The sequence below is a fragment of the Uranotaenia lowii genome, chromosome 1, assembly GCF_029784155.1.
Source record: "Uranotaenia lowii strain MFRU-FL chromosome 1, ASM2978415v1, whole genome shotgun sequence".
Taxonomy (NCBI): Eukaryota; Metazoa; Arthropoda; class Insecta; order Diptera; family Culicidae; genus Uranotaenia; species Uranotaenia lowii.
The window spans coordinates 174,604,103-174,627,020 of record NC_073691.1 but is presented as its reverse complement, the minus strand read 5'-3'; the positions used below and the strand labels follow the sequence as shown (position 1 = coordinate 174,627,020).

At 32.1% G+C, this 22,918-nt stretch overlaps 1 long non-coding RNA gene across 2 annotated transcripts; it reads left to right on the top strand.

Annotated features, from left to right (window-relative positions):
- Positions 1-337: 337 nt before the first annotated feature.
- Positions 338-22,391, top strand: LOC129739127 (uncharacterized). 2 transcript variants are annotated; one of them, XR_008735756.1, is made up of 4 exons: positions 338-437; positions 502-658; positions 18,059-20,224; positions 21,020-22,391. It is a non-coding gene; the product is annotated as an uncharacterized LOC129739127 (long non-coding RNA). The 2 variants fall into 2 exon arrangements; XR_008735755.1 differs by lacking the exons at positions 338-437; positions 502-658 and adding an exon at positions 8,502-8,582.
- Positions 22,392-22,918: the final 527 nt, after the last annotated feature.

Below are 22,918 nucleotides of genomic sequence, written 5' to 3'. Positions count from 1 at the left end.
CACTGAGTAAGGATCACATCTTGAGTGAGTACTAAAAGAAACAGTGATTGGTTTACTTCTCATTCTTTGCTCCAATGGATTGGTTGTGTGTTCTAAGTTTACACATTTACACTCACGTAAACCGGAATTGGTTTTGAGATGTTAAGGTGTTCATCCATGTTCTACTGCGGCAAGGTGACGTTATATTCGGCATTGCTGCTCTTCAAGAACAAGATCGAATTAGTCGGAAGTCCCGTGATTTCACCACCAAGTGCTTGCCCTTGATGTTCCTGTCCAACGATGTGACCAGGCACGTGGTTGGATATCGGAGCAAGCAGAGTTCGTTTCGGTGTTTCCAGGTCGGAAGAATCTTGCTATATTGGGTGGAAAACAGCATGGATGTGTCGATTATTGCTCAAATTGAAAGTTTGAGCACAGCGGAAAATTTGATCCATCAGGTAATCGTTGTAAGCTTCTGATAAAAAAATAAGACTATTTAAACTTTATCATTTCTTTTACCAGGTCCGACACAAATTGAAAGAATAAAAAGACTGACCATGTGGTCATCATTTCCGTTGAATATAATTCTTGACCATACAAAACTGGCGAAGAAAATGAGGATTAAGTGTTGTGTGGGCGTTGAAAGTTCTTCAGGATAGCAAATAGCATTTCGGCGTCGGTGAGTTGAATATTCTGTTTGGCAAAACTGTATGTATGAGGGTGATGCTTCAGAGGGTGAGGGGGGGGGGGAGGGGGTGAGGAGAGAGGGGGTATTTTAATCTGGGTGATCAAACCCCCACAAGCGTCAAAAATTGTTTTCCATTTTAAAACTTTCACACTCCGTGGGAGTGTTTCTTAATAATAAAAGTTTAAAAGTCACCTAAATACTGGAGAAATTAAAAATAGACAGAGTTATAGAAATTCAAAATTCATGAAAAGTCGTATATTTGCGAATTTTAAGTGTTAAAAAGATATTCAACAAACAAAGTGTCAAACCAGTAATTTTGACTGGTGTTAATAATCACTAACATGAATGCTTAAGGTTGAAAAAAGTAGGTCCGCCAAAATCATACAGCTGTAACATGCAAATTCCTGGACCTAATTTCATCGAATTTTCATCGAAGAGAGTGTTGCATTCGAATTTGCTGAACAGTTATCTATTATACATTTGAGATACATAATGAAATGTAGAGGCTTCTTAAAAAAAAATATCCTGATCCTGGATTGTCTTAATTACACGAGCAAATAGTTATGAATTTTGTTTTTGCTTAAGCTTCTGGGCTTCTAAAATTCTTGACATTGTTTTGAATTTGAACGGATTGAAAAATTTGAATAAGCCAAAAATTGTGGGTAATATGGCTTTTTGACTGAAATACTTGAAACATTTTTTTTCTGCTGACGGCATATATTGATTGCTTTCATGCAGTTTATTTCATATTCGCTTTTACATAAAAGTAAACAAGAAGATTTCTGTATACTATAGATGTGTCTGTACACATGGCCATAGGAATAGCAGGGGGAAGGGATTTGGGGGTTAAAACCCCCCTCCCTTGAGATTCCAGAAAAGCAAGCGAGATATTTTACACTACACTCAAATTTTGAAATTCCTAATCAAATTTTGATCATTGAGTAATGTTATATGAGTAACATGGCCGTAGGAACGGGGGAGATTTTGGGGTTTAAACCCTCCCCCCCCCCCCATGAGGATCCAAAATCCAAGCAAGGTATTCTACTATACACACAAAATTTTAAATTCAGAACCAAATTATGATATTACAGTAAGGTCAATCAAGAGAAACGATCTAGACTAAAAACTAATGCTGAAACCTTAGAAACGCATCCCAAGTCCAAAATTCTACACTTTTTAAAAAAATTTCTCACTTATTCATAGAAATTCAAGTCTGAATATTAAATTTTAAATTGAATATAACCCATTTCTGTGGTTCTGATTCCATAGGTTCCATAACCCAAATTGTGTTCCTACTTTCGTGATTCGGATTCTGTATCCAGGTCAGGATTCTGGATTTTCAGTTCGAATAATCATAAGAAATTAGAAATGAAAGCTGCTTTGAAATCTTTGTTCAAATTTGGTTTTGCATTCCACATCGAATTTGACTCATGTTTTCCGAGATCATATGCATTTTCAATATTTTGTTAGTAGTTTTACGAACATGAAAAATGAGAAATTTTGTTTTAAATTCAAATTCGAAGTTATTAAACTTTATTCTTACGCGAAATTCAAATATTTAAAGCTTCGAAATGGCAATTCAAAATTCAAAACTCAGTTTCATATCACTGTAAAGTCATTTTTCTCGCGTGAGCTATCATTACGTCGATTATCAAAACAACATTATAATTTGTATTTCACGTACAGAATATGTTGTCTAGGCTACAAATATTCTAAGTGATTAGAATTTGCGACCAATTCATGTCAGTTTTTGTATTTTCGAAATAAAACATTTTGTTTCGTACGATGTAATGAAAGCTCATGCAAGATTTCATTTTGATTCACATTACAGATTAAAATTAAATCATTTTAACCTTCCAAAGCCGTTCGCTAAATATCCGTTTCGGGGAAATATGAGTTGTAATTTGATTTCGTTCTCATGGCTGTAAATGTTAACCAATTTTGATGATATTATATTCATTGTGTAGGTAATTCATTCTAATTACTCAACATTTAAAAATAAAGTCGATATGTATTACCAGGTTATCAGAAACTGGTTCAGAAAGTAAAAAGTTCAAAAAATAAATTTTATTTTTAAAATACTCATAACTTCTGACAGCTTTTCTGTATTTAATTATTTCATTGATGTTTGAAATTGTCAAGAATCCATCTATCCGACAATGTATAGATATGTTGGGGTCCAATGAAAGTTTTTACCGCTATGACAGATCTTCCGGTAGAAAAAAGTCTTGCTTTAAAAAAACGTCATCCAGTTTTGGCTTTGCTTAGCTGTATTTCAATTCTCGATGAACCGATTTCAAAAACTCAAATTTTAATTTTTTGCCGTTAATTTGATCATTATTTTCATAGAACATACTTGGTCTGTCAAAACTACCAGTTCATCAGTATATTGGAATGATGATAAAGATGTTTGAAATGTGCGCTTCGGGTCATATTGACCCGAACGGCTTTGGAGGGTTAATAGTAAAGTTCGATTAAACCTGAACTACAGAATATGAATTATAGATTGTCTAGCTGACCCGGTGTGCTTTGGCAAAAAAAATAATTTCGTTAATATTATTATCATTAAAATAATCTTTCTTCTTAATCATATTTCATCACTTCTAAAAAGCAAACTATTTTTCATGATATCCGAGCTTCTAGATTGTCTTGAGTCGCAACATAACTTGAAGGTTGAAGGAGCCACTCTTTAGAGAAAAAAAAGATAGGAGGAATGTTCAATACAATTTAACATACTTTTTGAAGGGGAAGGAGTATTAAGACATAGGAAAACTTGTACAGTGACAAAAATTGTGCCAAATTTTATGAAAACTCTAAGACTTTGGCTTTGATAATATTATTTATTTTCTTTTTATCGAACATGAGAGTCTTAATTCATTAAAATGGGAAGCGTCTATCAAAACAATATATCATCTGAATTTGTAAAAACTTGTTTGTCAATTCAATACATCTCACTATGTCAGAACGCTCACGTATATCATTTTTTTAACAAAAATCTATAGAAGATTGTTGAAATTTTGACATTCATTTATTGGTTTTGCATGGAAGCCCCCACCCCCTTTTTGGTTCAGAGGGGTTTGAAAATATATTAAAAACCATTCCAGGTCTTGATAACGGGTACATACCATATTTCAAGATGATCGGTTCAGTTGTTCCGATTCCGAACATAATTTTTAGAATTTAGTTCATAGATTTTTAAGATATCGAAAGCCAAATTTCGATGTTTGCGGTCCTTAATGTGTTAAGATTGCATGTCAATTCTATTTCCAGATTTCAAATTCCTAATCAAAATTAGTTTGTAATCACAATTCAGTTGAAAATCACAAATAAGGTAGAATTTGAGTTTTTTGTTTTATCCGTTAAAACCAAATTGTATTTAAAAAAAATATCCGCAGAAATTTCATTATGGAATTTTTTTTTAGGAAAAACATTCTCTGTTAAAGTAAAATCTTCACCTAAAAAATCGGCACAAAATTCTACATTTTCCTGTTGAGTTGTTTAACATTATTAACACATTAAGGCCTTCAAAATTCGACAATTTATGTTTTAGAAATCAATAGACAAAATTCTGCAAACTTTATATAATTGAGTAACGGAATGTGATGTGTTAAATTTTGTAGAACAGGGATGAGCAACTCGCGGCCCGCGGGCCGCATGTGGCCCTGCAAGACCCTTTAGTGCGGCCGCAAAGTGGTTTTTAAATTTTTTTTGCCTTAAAATTTTTCTACAATGGATTGTTAGAAAATTTAAACGACTTGATCAAAAAAACACTTGTCTGCATTCGCCACATATTCAGATTGTTAACTTTTTCCTGGCATTTTAAGCATTTATTGTGTTCTGTTCAAGTTATAAATGCAATATTGTTTATTGGCATAACGTTATATTGGAGTTTGTTTAGGCAAATCATTTCGGATGGTAAAAAAGACTTATCTTGTCGACGTCCAAAATAGATAGAGACATTTCATTTTATTTATGCTGAACATAACAGTTTTTGGCGTTCTGATTCTCCATATTATTCTTCATATTATTTCACAAATTATGATAAAATGGCAAAACTTTTCAATCAAATTATGTTAAAATATCGAGAGTTCTGAAGAAATTTTTAAAAATTATTATTATTATTTTTTTTTACTTTATTTAATTGACAAACCGAAGAAGTTTTATAAAAACTGTTGACGGTCCCTATACGGTGTTACAATTTCAGTGATTGTGTGTTTGAATTAACTTAGCTGCTATCTAACTTTAGAACTTTGGGTTTCGATGCTGCCTTTGAGGATGAAGGAAAGGATAGGAAGTAAAGGATTGGAACTGATGGTGGAAAGTGGTAGAAGATTAGGGTTAGGATGCGAATGGGAAGAATAGTTTTTAAAGATCCCACACCAGGTTGCACACGGTTGTGAAGACCATTTACTGTCCTCTCCTCCCACGAGCCCATAGTAATGACAAGATTTACATTTAAGGTGATTTGAATTTAAGGTGACGAGATTGGTCAGAGTTTTTTTTATTCAGGATTCTTTTTTCTTAATTTTTCTTCATTTTTTAACTCCTACCATTTTGGAAAGCAAAATCCATTCAAGTGAATTTCGAAGTTCGTTAATGGAATCATTATTTTAGTTTCAAGCAAAAATAATGTTGTAAAAACTATGCTTAGCAGATATTTTTTTAAAATTATTCTATCCAATTCGGCAAAAAGTTTTTTTTTCTGTTAGTATTCAAATACTGGCAAAAAATTTAAAACAAAATCGTTTGAAAATTTATATGTTTCTGAATATTGACGAAAATTACGGAAGTTTAATAAACCTGAGTGAACGATTTTTCACTTTATATCAACATAAATCAGCCGGCATCAAAGATACCGACAAAATTTATTAGTTATTGATAAAAAAAATAAATATCTGAAATTCTGTGATTCCACCAAAGACGTCTTTGACGATTATTTGTGAAGCTTTTTTCAGAAGTTCGACAGAATATTTGTAACAAACATCGATAAATTGAGTTATTTCACTTATCATTTGTATTGCATATTACCAAAGCCATAAAATAGCTTTGAAAATCCTATCCCAATGATATCAAAATAATATTAAAAATTATAAAAATCTGGATAAAAATTTTAAAATCAAGATGATATTTTTGAAGATAGTTGCATAAATGTGTGTAAAATTGTGTATCTTTCTGTGATTTCGACAACCTTGTTCGACCTCTCAAAGCAATGATCTTTAATTAAAAAAAACGGAGTTCTTACCGTGTGTAGGAGAATAAATCTAGGCATTGAAGACAAGTATTAATTGTGGAAAAATAATCAGAGAAAATCAATTAGCTATTCAACGTCCAACGTTAAGAAGACGGTGATTTCTTTGAATATATATTTTTCACACTCTTAGTTATCACTGTGGTAACCTCCGGAAAATTTTCAAATAGAATTGATAACGAATAGTACGATCGGTTTTAACAAGAATGTTGTAAAATCGAATGTTCGCCAAGAAGTTCTATTAAAAATGTTAAAGATTTTAAACATGACAAAGATTTAGCGGTGTATCGGATATTTATAAAATCGTGTTCAACTTCTGTTTTTTAAACACGTAAATTCGTTTTATCTCTCTTTTTTTCATATTTGTTTTGCCAAAAGTTTGAAGTTATAAAAAATGACGTGAAGCTCTGCTTATAATTGAAAAAAAAAAGCTATTTTAAGTGCGGCCCACCGATGAGATTTTAAATTTCAATTGGCCCGTTGGTTCAAAAGGTTGCTCACTCCTGTTGTAGAAGGTTTCATTATTACATTCATAACTTTTTGAATTATGCTTTTTAATGGACCATACTAGCGGCAAGCAAAAAACGAGATATCTCGTATTTAATCCGCAATGTGTATATTGCAGTTTTTTAAAGTCATAGTTTATACTTAAATCATTAATTTGATTCATCCTGAGCCGATGTCCGCGAGTTCGAGCCCAAGAGTAAACATCGAGCACAGTTGTACCGGATAAGTTTTTCAATAACGATCCGCCAACTGCAACGTTGATAAAGTCGTGAATGCCATAAAGATGGTAAAACGACTATAATCGAAACAAAAAAAAATTAATTTGATTCAAATTTGTATCAAGCAAATTTGATCCGAAAATCTGTAGATTTTTATCTCTTATTGTTTTTTTTTTTTTTTTTAAATTGATCTCTTTTCATCAAAGGTTAGAATCTATGAATTTGCAAAATAGTTTGAAAGATTGGGTTTGTTTGATTTGAACAAAGAATAAGTTTTTTTTATTATGGGAGGTTCTCCTAAAACACTTTTTGTAATGATCAAATTAACTAAGTTTGATCTATTAGACTCTTGATAAACAAATTAAAAGATTATAGCCATCGACGAAAGCGAATTTCGCTCTCCTTTAAGGGTTTTAGGATAAATTTTCTAAAGTTACGATTTAATACGAAAACTTTTAACGTTAAAGTACTTATTCGTGCATTTTTGGGACAAAAATCATAGGTTAACTTCAGTCACAAAAGCCCCCCCCCCCCCCCCCCATAGGTTCTTCCTACGTCCCTGATGAGTAACAATCTTAACTCTGAGATAATTTTTATACCTCGAAAACAAATCGCCGGTTCCGAATTCTGCTTCGGTTTTTCAAAGTACATTTCTGAAGATAAAATTTTAAATGAGATTATACTCATTCCAGAGGTTTATTATTATTAAAATTTCAATTGAATTTCTGATTTCATATTTCGGATTCTGTATCCAGATTGGGATTCTTGATTTTCGGTTTCAATTACCATTAAAAAAAAAAAAGAATAAACGCTGTTTTGTTATCGCTCTAATTTGAATTCGAATTTCATTTTTTTGAATTTTTTTTCGATTTTTTTTTTCTTCTAATTTTTTTATTTTTTTAAATTTTTTTTAATTTTTTCAAATTATCTTAAATTTTTTTAAATTTTTTTTTAATTTTTTCTTAATTTTTTTTTTGTAATTTTTAATTTTTTTAACTTTTTTTTTATATTATTTAAAATTGGATACATGATTATATTAACAATATTAACAAATTCGATATCTCAGAAATCGGTGAACCAAATGTTGTTAAATTAGTACATTTGAGTCACCGAAAGTGTAGTGATGAACTTTGTCGAATATAGTTTCATTATTGAATTTATAGTATTTTAGTTATGCTTCTTAATATAGCACACTAGTGGCGGGAAGAAAAACTAGACATCTCGTGTTTGGTTCGCAATGTGTTAAAATTAAAATTTTCTAAATATTATAAGGCTGGAACAAACATCAATTTCTTCTTTTGATTATAGAATTGATTTTTGATGAATTTTGTTTTCTGTTATCTTCTTGTAAAACGAACTGCAGGGAATTCCATATTTTGTGTAAATTGATATACATTTTAAGTTGCCGTTTTTAAAAGCCAAATTTCAAATTAAAATCTAAAACTTTCAATGAAATTGCAAGAATCTGATTTGAATCACAAAATTTAGTGTAATTCTATCAATCTGCATTTTCTGAGACTATTGTTTCACCTAAATTTGGCTTTGCACGGATTTAGGGAATAGAATAAATTGGTATCTTATATTTATCTTTATTCAGATGTTTCTAGTACAGCATCAAGCAAAAAGAAAAAAACTCTTAAAAAAATCCAGAATTTGTCTTTTTGGCGATGTCAAACATAAAAAACCCAAGACTCAATGAGCCGCAGGTTGCCGACCACTGGGTTAAGATCACTTCTTGAGTGAGTACTAAAAGAAATAGTGATTGGTTTACTTCTCACTTTTCGCTTCAATGGATTGGTGGTGTATTTTTGGTCAACTCTCTCGTAAAGCTGAAATGGTTTTTTAATTTGTACTTCCATGTCTCTCGTTTTGCTTTGTCCAGTTAAGCTCACAAGTCCGGCGAGGCACATGGACCAAACTGTGATAAAATTGCTTTTGTCAGGTATGTCAAACATTAAGAGATTTTCAATATTTTATGTTGTTTTGATTCATTTTTTCTTTTTTCTGTTTGTTGGTTGATAACGTTTTTACATCTTTGTGTGATTCTTAATTTAGAATTTTTTTTTTATTTTGAGCAACTGAGAAGGTTTTTTTGCCTTCATCACGAGATGTACATCGGGTGATTTGCCAATCGTTGCACAGATAAGCACATCATTTTGGTTTTTATACCGTATTTGCGCTCACAGGATTCGTCAACACGATCTAATAGTGATCGAAAAAGTGACCTCAAAAATTTATAAAATCATTATAAACAGCTTGTTTTTTAAGGGGTTTTTACTGCCATGGTCATTCTTCTCTATTGCACAGACTAATTTTATGTTATGCCTAACGTTGTCCGATTTTTACCAATGGTTGCGCATTTGAAAAACCTTTCAAGGCTCAGTCAACTTGTGGTAAAAAAAGCTGATTTTTATTACGGAACGGTTATTATGAGATCTTTGAGATCAAATGAAATTCAAATTTAGCTAGAAATAATAACAATATCAAAAATGTACAACGAATAAGAAAATTGGTTTCTCAAACTATTCTTATGACCATGACACAAACTTAAGTAAATAATTTTTTTTTGTAATAATCCAAAATGAAACAGAGTCACATATTCAAATCAATTCTTTTTTCCGGAAGTCATTAATAAATTGTTGAAATAGATGTTCGTTATTCTGAATTAGAAATTAATTTGAAATTTTTTTAAGCAGTCTTGTTAACAAACTTGAATTCAAAATTTGCGAAACATTAGAAATCGAACACGAATTTAAATTTAAATATAACAAGAATTTTAATCTTCGCACATGCAAATCCATTTAGATAAAGATAACATTAAAAATTAAACCAGATTTAAAAAGAAATTAAATCCAAATTGAATTTTAGAGAGATGACTCAAAACACAGTAGCTTATTTATAAAAATTTGAAACGATAAAAATAAAAAAAATTATTTGAACAAATCAGTGCTCAACGCTCTGTCTTTGAACGTTTTTAATATTTAATTCTTCCATTTATCAAAATAAAATCGTTTGTCTTTGCAATTCACTATATTGACGTTATATATTTATAATGAAACTTGTTTTCAATTCATCATTGAAATCTTATATGTACTGACATGGCCGAGGGAATGGTGGGGGGGGGGGGGGTTGGTTGGAACCCATGAGGGTTCATCAAAAGCATGCGAGGTATTCTACTTTACACTCAAAATTATAAATTTTTAATCAAACTTGATGATGGAGTAAGGTTATTAGATAGTAATAATCTTGACTCAAAACTGACTTCAAAACCTCGAAACTAATCCCAGGTTCAGAAATCAGCTACAGATTTTGAAAATTTTCAAAAATTCAAAAATTTTCTCACTTATGGATAGTAATTCATTTCTTAATACTAAATTTAATTATGGTTTAGGAAACTTTTTATCGGTTCGAATCATCAAAAAAAAAAAATTAAATAAAACGCTGTGTTTTCAATCGTCGTTTAAATTTGGTTTAACATTTCCTACAAAATTTGATTCATGATTTTCGAAACTCATTCCCTTTATTTACATTTAGCAAATGTTTTTCCCCATACGAAAAAAATTGTTTTTTATGTCAGATTCTAAGCTCATAAACATCATTTATATGCATAAATGCAAACACAACAAAGCCTCAAAATAGCGATTTTTTTATTTAGATTTGCAAATCGGATAAATAATACATTTTAGAAATGAAGAATAATCATTGAAACCCAAATAATCCGTATTTACATTAGAAATTCATGATTGAGGGCTATGAAACTGATTTCAATTCTTGGCTCATATTTCTAAAATCAGAAACCCTTTTTTTGTACATTTCAGAAAACGTATTGAAATTTCGAAACAGATTGATCATTCAAATTTTTAATTCAAGTTCAATTCAGATTCTCACAAATGAGTTCCACAATCGAAATCAAATTATCAAGATGACTATTTCGGTAAGGATTCAAATTGCAAAAGATTGCAGGATGATATTTTTTTTGTTACTTCGATTTAAAAATTTAACCAAAGTCAGTTCGCTTGCACAAATCAACTGAAAATGACAGTAGAATTTAGTAGAATCATAACTTATTTTGTAAAAATTCCTTCCGTAGGAATTGATTTTCATTGAAAATTGATTGATGATAAAGAAACATGTATCTTCTCTTCAAGAAATTTCTGGGAATTCCATATGTTTTGGCGTATTGTTCAGCATTATTTATATTGCAGTGTTTTCAAGAACCAAGTTTCAAACTAAAATAATAAAATTTAATCGAGTTTGCATAAATCCGATTTGTATTTTGAAATTTAAGTCTTTAATTTTTACCTTTGAAAATTGGATTTATTTTAGAATTTTCATTCGAAAATTGAAGGCTTGCTTACAAAAAAATAAGCAGAATTAAGCTGGCCGGACTACCCGGTTTTACCCGGACTGGTCCGGATATTAAATTTAAAAAAAATAGAAAGAGGTCGAGACACCCAGATTTTGTAAAAAAATTTTTTTTACTCCGCATTTTATCACTTTTTATCGCGCAATAGAAAAAATAAAAGCTTTATCATAACTTTCAATTTTGTCGCCTTAAAATCAAATTTTATAAGCTTTTTTGTTGAAATAAACATAAACGATTTTTCGAGAGACTGAAATACGATTCAAAATCTGGTTTTATTTTTCAATAAAAAAAATTAGTCGATTTTTTCCTTGATTTATGTTGAATATTTTTTGGATTTTTTTACAATGATCTCGAGTATTGACCGAGTAATTTGAAAACTTGAAAATTGATTGTCCGATTTTTGCCAGGTTTTAAATAATCTTAAGCTAAGTTCACTAAATTTTGATGCAATCTTAAGATTGCAACCACCGATGAAAGCAAGTTTCCTATTTTGGTGCTAAAGAATTCTTGATATAAATCATTTAAAAGATTTAAGGAAGTATTTATCACGAAAAACTAGTTCCTATTTAACTAGACATACAAGCTTAAAAATGAATAATCAAATAGTATTTAAAAAATTATAAGCATTTTTAATTTTTTCAATTCATGCATTTTTGAGCAGAAATGTCATAGAAAAAAAAATGATCACCATAACCAAAAAATTTAACTTATAAAAATTTAAAAAAAAATAAAGTTTTGAATGTGTTGTCGCTGTCAATTTCAATAATAGGTCAAGTACAAATAGTACATACAATGATTTTTCTATTTTCAAAAGTTAGTTCGAATGATTTCTAAAAAAATTATGTTCTCAGAACACAAATATTTAAAATTGAGAAACAAAGATAAATTTATCTAAAAAATCCAGAAATTTTAAAAGTGGTACGACTGATTTGGTAAAATTTGTTTTGAAATTCATAAACATAATGTAGATGGAGAAGATTAGTTTTTGGAAGAATTTTTTTTTTAATAAAAGTGTCTTACCCTTTTTAAATCTAAATCATAAAATTTAACAGAATTTTATGTGCCTATTTTTTACTGATTATAGTTTGAAATATTAAAACTTCCTGAACTCGATGCTTTTGTCAGATTTTGCTTTTCAAATCTTGTTGTGGTGTTTTTATTAGTTTGAAATTAATCAGATCTTATTGAAATCAATCATTGATAAAGAATGAATCAACCAAACCATATGAGAGTCAAAAATTGGTTTAGAATTTGTTTGTTTTCGTCCATTCAATCAAATATTTTGCTTAACTGCAGAGGGAAAATTGATTTAAAAAGTTGAATTTTAGAATTTTTACAAATTCGAAAAGATATCATTATTTCAATTTATCAAGTATTTCTAACATTACTTAATTTCTTAAGTTTTATCATAATTAACAAATTTGTTGAAGACTGAAAATCGATTTAACTTCTGTTTTAATGATATCCAAAATTCAATTTGATTTACATTTACTTAAAAATATCGTTAATTCTCTCATTATTAACAGAGTAGGTAAAAGAAAAAAAAATGTATACTTCTTTTCTTTCATCTCAGCGTGCTTCTAGAAAATTAATGATTGTTTATAATCTTTATTTTTCAAATTTTTGTAAAGTTATACGAATTTTTTTTCAACATTATTCTGCCAACCGTTGATTGCTTTACTTGTCCACTTTACTTTAAAAACCTGGGCATGTCCAAAAACATCCGAGGGATCTGGCATGCTTCTTCTGCAATAAATCGATTTCTCCCGATTATGAATCAAAAATATATTTTATTGGGTCCTAGCTAATCAAACGTAAGCTTTGATTTTGATAGATTTTCTTCTCATTAAACAAATGTTACGGATTCTGCGGTGACTGGAGTCACATTTTCTTAACTTCGTCAAAATTTAATTAAATAACAGTTTTTGTTAGTTTTTAGAAAGAGAAAGTGTGAAATTAAAAAAAATCTCATTATCATTTAGTACAAAAGTCATGTAAAATTACAAGATAACTGATAACTTACATTACTTGTGAGGAACTTTGTAAACATGCAGTTCATGGCCGTAGGAATGGGGCGGTTTTGGGGGTTAAACCTACCCCCCCCCCCATGAGGGTCTTTAAAATCTAGCGAGGTTTTCTACTCTTCACCCAAATTTTTTTAATTTATAATCAATTTTTTTTAATAGAGATAGATTATTTAAGAATAACAAACTAGACCTGAAACTAACAATAAAATCTCGAAAACCCATCCAAAGCTCAGAATTCTTCTACAATTTTTCAAAATTTCCTCACTTGTTCATAGAAATTCAGGCCTGAATATTAAATTCTTGAGTTGAACTTTTAATAATCATAAAAAAAAATTGTGTCTTTAATAAAATAATAATAATAATAATAAAAAAATTGAAATTTGGTTTTGAATTTCATATCAAACTTGAATCAAATTTTTCTAAATTCATATGCATTTTCAATATTTTCATAATAGTTTTCGAATATAGAAAAACATAAATTTTTTTTATATATGTTCGAATTTGATGGTCTTGAACAAATTGTATGGAGCTATCATATAGCGGAATAGTTCTGCTTTAGTTAAAATATTGCTTTTCCATTTTTATTTCTATAATTACAATTTATTTGACACCTTTTGACCACCGGGTCTTTTCATTTTTGTTGATCTTAATAAAATGGAAAAGCAACAAAAGCAGTTCCGAGTTCTCTGTTCTTGATTCGAAATAAATGCAGTAAAACCCCGCTAATCCGCAGTAGTCAGATAAGTGAAACCTTGGATTAAACAAAATTCAAATATTACGATAAAAAATTGAAAACTTATATGAAGATGAATGAAGATATAGAGGAATTATTTGAAATTCATATTTAAAATTGTGATCTAGAATTAAGATCCCGAAATTGATTTTCATTTACATTTCAGAAATCGTATAGAAATTCGTATAGGTCGTATAGATCGTATTGAAACTCGAAAAAAGATTCGAAGTTCAATTTTTGAATTCAGATTCTGAATTAAGATTCAGAATACAGATTCAAAATAAAGAAAAAGATTAAGCTTGGAAGTGGGTTTTACAATCAACATAAAATTGTTGAGGAGTTGGTTTGTCAATTCAATTTTCAGGTTTTATTTTTTCATTCAAAATGAGTTGTACACACAATTCAGCTGAAAATCATTATTATAGACTAGAATTTCAGTTAGTTTTCTAAGTTTTGTTTTATGAAAAAAAAATCCCAAATTTGAATGAAAAAAAATCGACAGTACCTGATCTTCATTGAAAAAATCGGTGTTTTGCTTAACATTATTAATATTGCAATGATTATTATTATGGCTCAATTTTGCATCAAAAAAAAAATTGATCCAAAATTTATTTATCACTTTTATTTTTGAAAATTTGATCTTTTTCATTCAAGGGTTAAAATATTTGAATTTGCAAATAAGTTGGGAAGATTGAGCTTGATAGCTTTGAGCCTAGAAGAAGTTTTTTTTCAAAGAATTCGAAAGCACTCCTAAAATAACTTATTTTAGGATCAAATCAAATAAGTTTGATCCACAATACTTTCAAACAAATTCAAAGATTTTTTTAACCATTGATGAATGCGAATTCCACATTTTGTTACTTAATGTTTATTTATAAACATTTAGTTTTTTTTTAGTTTCATTGCTTATTTTCTTAATTTACGATTCAAAATGAAAACTTTTATTTAATGTAAAAGTACTCAAAAATAAATAATCATACAGTTAAAAACATAATTTGATATTTTTTTCTTTCATTCGTGCATTATTAAGAGTTACATGACAAAAAAATTTAAAATACATCCAAAAATCTGTAAAATGGTCAACTACATTTTTATAAGAAATCCCATTGCAACAAATAAGAGAACTTACTTTCATCGATGCACACAGGAGTACGTAGAAGGAAAAGTTGGCCAAAAGTATTTAGTGGTTTGAAATCAATAAAAACGTTTATTTTGACTTATCAAACGATTTTAAGATCATTTAACATATTTTTCACCGTTTTCGTAATTTTTCATAATTTTCCATTAGAAATTTTCTAACAATTATATGACATGGTAGATAACCCTGGTTGAAAAAGTTGTAAAATTAAAAAAATCTAGATTTTTTTTTATTTGTTTTTGAAAGTTACAAAACATTTGAAAATATTCGAAAAAGAACATAAATTTTACCGAGCATTAGTTTAAAATAAACGAAGCTCTAGGTGACTTTTTTGTGGAAGTAATCTATCAATATTTTTAAACTTCAAACTTAAAAATATCAAAAAATGCGCGAGTTTGCGCGATTTTTTTTCTTTTGCACATGATTATTGAAGTTATCAATTTCCAGGTTACATGAAACGTTTTGCCGGGACTTGCTGGGAACATTAACAAAAACACAATTTTGTAAAAAAAACAACGTTTAAAATAAAAAATAAATAGAAGAATTTTCAAAGCAGTTATCAGTGGCCCTATTATCATCGATTTTTATCTATTATACTCAAAATTATTTAACATCCCTCCATTGAAGTTCTCCATATCAAATTTTTATTTTTAGTTACTTAAGAAACTTTATTTCATAGATTTGACTTAGTCGCGCTGATTCAACGATTTGTAGAAAAATTGTATCTTATAAAAATACTAAAGTTTCGACAGGTGCTACAGCTTATAAACAAATAAGATGTCAAAAAACGACCGGCACATGGTGCTAAATTAATTCAAGAATCAAATAAACATTGACATTAAAATAACCAATGAAATTTAAATTTTTAGTTTTGGCCAGGTTTTTGGGTCGAAAACTCCTGTGTGCGATGGTTAAAAAAACTTATTCTATGCTTGAATCAAATGAGCGCAATCTACCAAACACTCGAGCAAAGTCAAAGATTTAAGCAACTAAAGAAAATAAAATAAGTTTTAAAAGTAAAATTAATTGATTAAAGTTTTTCAGTTCAAACCTGATGTTTGCAATCTTGATCAAAATTCAAGATTAAGTTTGAAATTTGGCTCTTGATTATACTGCAATTTTGATATTTTTAATTTTATTTACGGGATATTACATATCTCCTTATCCGTACATACATTTCGTTAAAATGAATTCCTTAAATCAAATACTATGGACTTTGGTAACCAATTTGAAAATTCGAATTGAAATAACAATCGAAACTATAAGCCTGCTCTCTTACAATTGGATTCCTCAACGAAATAGTAATCTTGAAAATTTTAACTCACTAATGTGTTAAAACATCCCGTTTGGAGGCGTTAATAAAAAAAAATTACATCACCATTTTTTTTTGTTTGATTTTCTGAATTAAGTTAATAAATCCAGGTTAAATCCAGGCATTTTTTCAGTGTAATGAATTTTGTATTCAATATCAGGGAAACTCCGGATATAACCGGATAATCTTGCAACCATATGATAAGTTAAAGGAACATCACTAGAATGCTCATCCTTTTCGATCAAACGATTAGTTTTTAAAACCTCCCGGATTTTGAATGAGTATAGCGTTAATATTGTGTTTTTTTCCATATTCGGAATATATATATTTTTTTAATGCATATGGGACTCAAAAATTATGGAAAATTTTTTGAATAAAATGCAGATCCTAATTTGAAAAACAATTTCAAAACACCTTTTTGATCAATTTGTTGTTCGACCGGAAATAATTTCTAGGTTACGTATCGGCTTAGCGGTCTTTTCAGGACAATTATAGCACTTTTTATATGCGCTTTATCCAGCGTTTTGAATTATATCAATTTTTCATCAAGAAACTAAAATTTATTACAGAAGTGTAAAACATGGTAAAACATGGTGATATGATTTTGAAGTTATGAATTAAAAAAAATTTAAAAAAAGTATAAGTAGAAAATAAAAAAATATTAGGCATAATGTATCTTTTTCTCGTGCAAACAAAGTGCTTGGTGTTTATAATAACATTGATCATTGGGGTAGCTTTAATCAACATGTAATTTTTCCAGATAAATAACTAAGTCTAAAGTTAAAATATCTCAAAATTTTTTTCTAAGATGGAAAACCTATAAGTTGAGTTTCGAATTGGGAAAAAAAACTTGGTTTGGTTTTCGAAGACTTCAAATGTATGTAAAAATGTAATTTAAAAATCTTGAAATACCTATTTTTCGAAGGCTCGCCAACGAGCACCCTTCCTGATGAAATCAAAGCGTTCAGAAGCAAACAGGTTTATTGATGTGATAGGTCAACTTTTTTTTTCTCAGTAAATGTTTAGTTTTGATGAAGATTTTGTTGTAGTTTGCGGTAAATTTCGATATTTCAAAGATACGGACATTTACCAAGAGTAATCCAGTCTTGGACAAAAAAGGTTAGAAACCCTATCAAATTGTACATTTTGAAGGAATAGTGCGAGGGCATATGAAATTGAATGAAGGCTAATTTTCATTTGTTTTGGTAGTTAAAATTTTATAAGTAATGTTGAAAAGTTTAGCGCCTTAATTTATGCAGCATCATTGTCTATCTTTCGTTTTTAATTGTTGTTCGGCTTAAACAAATTAAGGACCACGTTGTTGTTTTTTTTTCTGGACTCCAAAGAAATCAAAACCAAGAAAAACAGAAATTCAGAAGTTGTTTTGTATTCTATATGATGAAGAAAACTTGTTACAATCGTCAAAATAAAGACCGATCAATGTTACCTCAAAGCATCAAATTCTAACCAGAGATTAAATCGATTTCTAAATCGAAATTAAAGTAGTCTTATATATGTATGCAACCGTGTTTTACGTTCATAGGAGTCCATTTCTGGTTTTAAAAATATGACACATGCCACATTGGAGATCGATATTCGTACTGTTGTATTTCGAGGTTCTATCATCTGATTTAAGTGTTCAAAGTCAAAGGCATGATAAAATAATTTTAAATTGAAAATAAAGATCTTAGGGCATAAAGCCGAAAGTTATTATTCTTTATTTTTAGCCAATGCATATTGAATTCCTTTTTTATTGAGTGAGGTTACCCAGCTGCCTGCCCCTTCATTAAAAGGAAATTTGTGTTTAAATTTTTACATTTCTTTTTTTTTTTTTAATTTCAGATTTCGTCGAATATATGCACAAACTGCGCTTCGAAGGCACGACCCAAGAAAAAGTTGTATGGGAAAAACTCTCGAAAATAAAAAAGAAGCATGGCCTCAACACTTCATCTGCTGGAATGAATGCGCCAACTGTTGGTTATCAATCAACCATTGAATTCATCTGACGAAGAATTTCTGGCAGTCACTCCATTGGCCTTGACTTTGTCTTCACCCGGAGGAACGCGTCTACTGGGTAATCCTGCACAGCTGCAGCACTGTCAAAGGCTCACAACTGCAGTACGATATTAGCAGCCAGCGGCAATAATTTTAAATTTGGCTATCAGGCTGGCTCTGAAAAAAAAGTAAATGAATAGTGAAAATTTGTACGGACTGCTAAAGTTCGACCTAAGAAATAGTTTTGAATTACTAGGAACCGATCTACAGTTTCTGGACAGACTCGACTCCTTTTGTCGCTCAATACAACACCCGCTAGGCTAATGTTTTGCTCGCTGTTATCACCCGCAGCGGGTATTGTGAGGATGCGTTTCGCCAGAGTGGCCAGTCTCGGAAACAGGGAAGCTCAACAGTGTTTCGGGTGCGTCGTCATTCCTTCTACCGTATTGCAAGTACAGCTCCGGCTCTGCCTACGGCGCTAGAATACCACTGCTACTTTCATCCATTCACGACCCAAATCGATATCTTTTGGAATCTCAGCGGACTAAGATCTTTGCTTTCACAGTGTGAGGCAGCAAACTGAAAAAGACTGACCGGTTCATGTAGTTCACAGCGTTTCTTGCTACTTGTAGGCATGTCATGATCAATGGAGCATGGTCTCTCAAATAATTGCCATCCAATGCATGCTTCAAAACGGTGTCTGGATAATTGACCATGCAGAAAACAACTCCTTACATTTGCAGAGATTTCAGATTGATCCGATGAAAAATCAGTCGTAAATAACACCAGTGATTTGAGCTCAAACTTCTCCGTGATGTATTAGGCCGTAGTCGTGAGGTATGCTGTTTCCGAATACCAATCCGACCACAGATCAGCATCGCAAGCACAGCATTTAGCTCTCAAAGCCTCCCTCACTTCTGGCAACTGTTTCGCTCTGACCTTCTCTGCAACGACGCACGCTTTCCTCGAAACTATTGATGGGTCCGGCAGCACACTTTCGAGGTCCACATTCCCGAATTCCGCACCAACTTCGATAAGCTTCTGCGCCAAATTCCTAAAACCTGGTCCATTAAGCACGCTAAATGGACGCAGATCCAAGGCTTCCCACTTCACGCAAGCATCAAAAAATCCGGTCTTTGACGTGCTGTGGTACGCTTTGGGCAGAAGCTTGGCCTCTCGGAATACTCTCTTGTACCACTTTCGGGATACTCTCCTGTTCCACTTCAGAAGCCACTTCCGGGATACTCTCCTGTTCCTCTTCAGAAGCCGAAGACTCAGGATCGGAATCGGAAGCGCCTTACCTGGTTCTCTCGAAGTGTTAATTCAGGTTCGAGGTACTGTTGCCTTTCGGGAATCGGAAAAGGGATCCGCAGTTCACGCACTGCACAAAGCCGACACACTCCCTTGTGGTGCTCAAACACACGTTCTTGAATATACTCCAAGCTTCGCATGATCGGGCACCTTCCTTGTCGCAAAGGATGTACTCGCCTGAGCGAACCCGGATGCGAACGGTAGCAGCGTTAACCGGTGCGTTTTCCATAATGGGAGAATTTGGTTTTATTGTAAGCTCAGTAGAAAGAGAGATTGATCAAATGTAGACTCAACTAAAAGGCTTCTCATTTCACACGGTATACTTTGGACAAAGATTGGCCTTCCATAGTTCTTTCCTGATCATGTATTTCAAATCCAGCTTCGCAACCAGAAGACGAGGAACTAATTCCTGCGTCCTAAAAGCAGAACTGACAACCCTGCCCTGTAACTTTCAAAGTGGCGATTAAGATTCGACGTGCTATTGCCCTTTGGGAACCGGAAAAGAGATTGATACTTTGCACACTGCACAAACCCAACACTCTCCCTTGTGCTGCTCAAACACACCTTCTTGAAAATGCTCCAAGCTTCGGATGATCGGCACCTTGCTTATCATCGCATACGATGTACTCTCCTGAGCGCACCCGAATAGCACTATCTACTGGTGTGTTTTCCATTCTGGGTTGTCATTCAGCAGTCGAGAAGGTAATTATTATTGAACATTAAATCAATATTATTTAACTTATCGATGAAAAGTGATGTTTTTTTTTTAGTAGGGACATTTATAGATTATGGAATTTCATAGATGGATTGAAAGTTAGAAGAAATCAAAGATGGTGAAAATGAGCGAGTGAAATTTATTTCGAAGCAATATCATCACATATCAAATTTTTGTTTAGCACGGGCCAACTATTATGAAATGGTAGATAGTGATAGAGTTGCATTTAAGTAGGCCAAGTGCGGTTCGCCCCACAAGCAAAAATATGGCAGTGCGTAGTAGTTGGCCCGTGCTGAACTAAAATTTAGTATGTGATGATAATGCTTCTAAATAAAGTTTACCCGCTTATTTTCACCATCTTTGATTTCTTCTGACGTTTAACCATTTATTAAATTTCATAATTTTGAGATGCCTCTACTAAAAAGGACATCACTTTTCACCGATAAAGCCAATAGGTTAGATAACAAACATACAAAACGGTGATTTATGTCTTATAACATTAAATATAGTTCCTCTTTTTGCTCCCATACGTTTTTCGATGCATTTTGAGTCACCAATCATCAGTGTAAAATTTCAGATGATTTGGTTGATTCCTGAATTAATATCCATTTTATTATTCCTGTACTTTGTTTTGTATTGCCCTGCATGTAATTTTCTCGAATATCTGATCATTGCTGAGTTGAAAAATAGTTGATTTCCAGATTAAGCCGCATATTTAATCGTCTTGCTGCCTATCGCCAATTGTGAATATGAATAATTATTTAAGTTTATCTTTCTTTCAGAGCATCGGATATCTTAGATCCTGGATAGGACCAAGGAAATTGGGTGTGCCTCTCTTGGGCATTTCGTTAATTTACGAACGTTTGGACACAGTACAGCTCCAATGAAGTGGTCTTCTCGGAGACAACAATTAATTCCAACAAAATAGAATAGTGTTGAACCATTCAACCTCTGTTGCTCTCCCTTCTGGCCAAGAACATCCTTAATTTTTGAAATTACATCAACGACATCAACTAGCATATCGACATCTGCATTCCAGCGGACTTCAAACTTTGCTTTCACAGTGTAAGGCAGCAAACTGAAAAAGCCTGACTAGTTCAAGTAGTTCACAGCGTTTCTTGCTACTTGCAGGCATGTCATGATCGATGGAGCATGGTCTCTCAAAAAATTTCCATCCAATGCATGTTTCAAAAAGGTGTCCAGATTATTGGCCATGCAGGACACAAAGTTCCGATTGGCGAATGCTTTGGCAATATTTGAGCGCTGGTCCGTTATGTGAGTCACTTCAGCAATGTCCTCTTGGGAAATCTGGAGTTTTTCAATTGCAGCATGTGAAAAACTCCTTACATTCGCAGCGATTTCGGATTGATCCGCTGGGAGGTCAGTCGTAAATAGCACCAGCGATTTGAGCTCGAACTCCTCCGTTATGTATTTGGCCGTAGTCGTGAGGTATGCTGATTCCGAATACCGATCCGACCACAGATCAGCATCGCAAGCACAGCATTTAGCTCTCAAAGCCTCCCTCACTTCTGGCAACTGTTTCGTTCTGACCTTCTCTGCAACGACGCACGCTTTCCCGAAACTATTGATGGGTCTGGCAGAACACTTTCGAGGTCCACATTCCTGAATTCCGCACCAACTTCGATAAGCTTCTGCGCCCAATTCCTAAAACCTGGTCTGTTAAGCACACAAAATAGACGCAGATCTAAGGCTTTCCACTTCATGCAAGCGTTAAAAATTTGGTCCTTGACGTGCTGTTGTACGCTTTGGGCAGAAGCTTGGCCTTCCGGAATACTCTCCTGTTCCACTTCAGAAGCCGAAGACTCAGGATCGGATTCAGAAGCACCTGCTCTGCATCTCTCGAAGTGGCGATTCAGGTTCGAGGTACTGTTGCCCTTCGGGAATCGGAAAAGGGATCCGCAGTTCACGCACTGCACAAAGCCAACACACTCCCTTGTAGTGCTCAAACTCACATTCTTGAAGATACTCCAAGCTTCGCATGATCGGGCACCTTCCTTGTCGCAAAGTATGTACTCGCCTAAGCGCACCCGTATGCGAATCGTAGCACTGTCAATCGGTGTGTTTTCCATTCTGAGAATGATAATGGGAACTACATTATTCTATTGTAAGTTTTTTAGAAAGAGAGATTGATCAATTGTGAACTCAACTAATAATAAAAAAAAATTAATAAAAATAAAAGTTTCTGATTCTTCTCCGAAATTTCAATTATAAAATGTCTGATATGCAAACTTTGTTGAGCCTTTGAACTTTACAAAAATAATGTTGCTACAAGTAGGTAAGCAGAAAAAAGGCTAATAATCATCTGGGTACACGGTACTTAAATGGTACCGTAAATGGAGTGAATCGGAACAGTTTTTGTACTTTTTTCGTAATATTTCTGTCATACCATGTATGAGGACTCTAAGAACATCATCTTGAACATGGATCAGTGCGTTGTTTTTTGCTTTGCAAATCTGTTATTGAAATTAAACCAATCAAAGTTAAGCTTTCTCTTAATATTTTGTTTATTCCAATTCTCCGTTTTAACCATTTTCGTAAGCTAATTAAACCCAAAAATTGTCAATGGTATTGCCTACCTTCAGGGGCAAAAATTATCGAAGAAAATTTAAAGCGAATATCTTCTGGGATTGACTTAAAAATGAATTTCCTACCGTTTCACA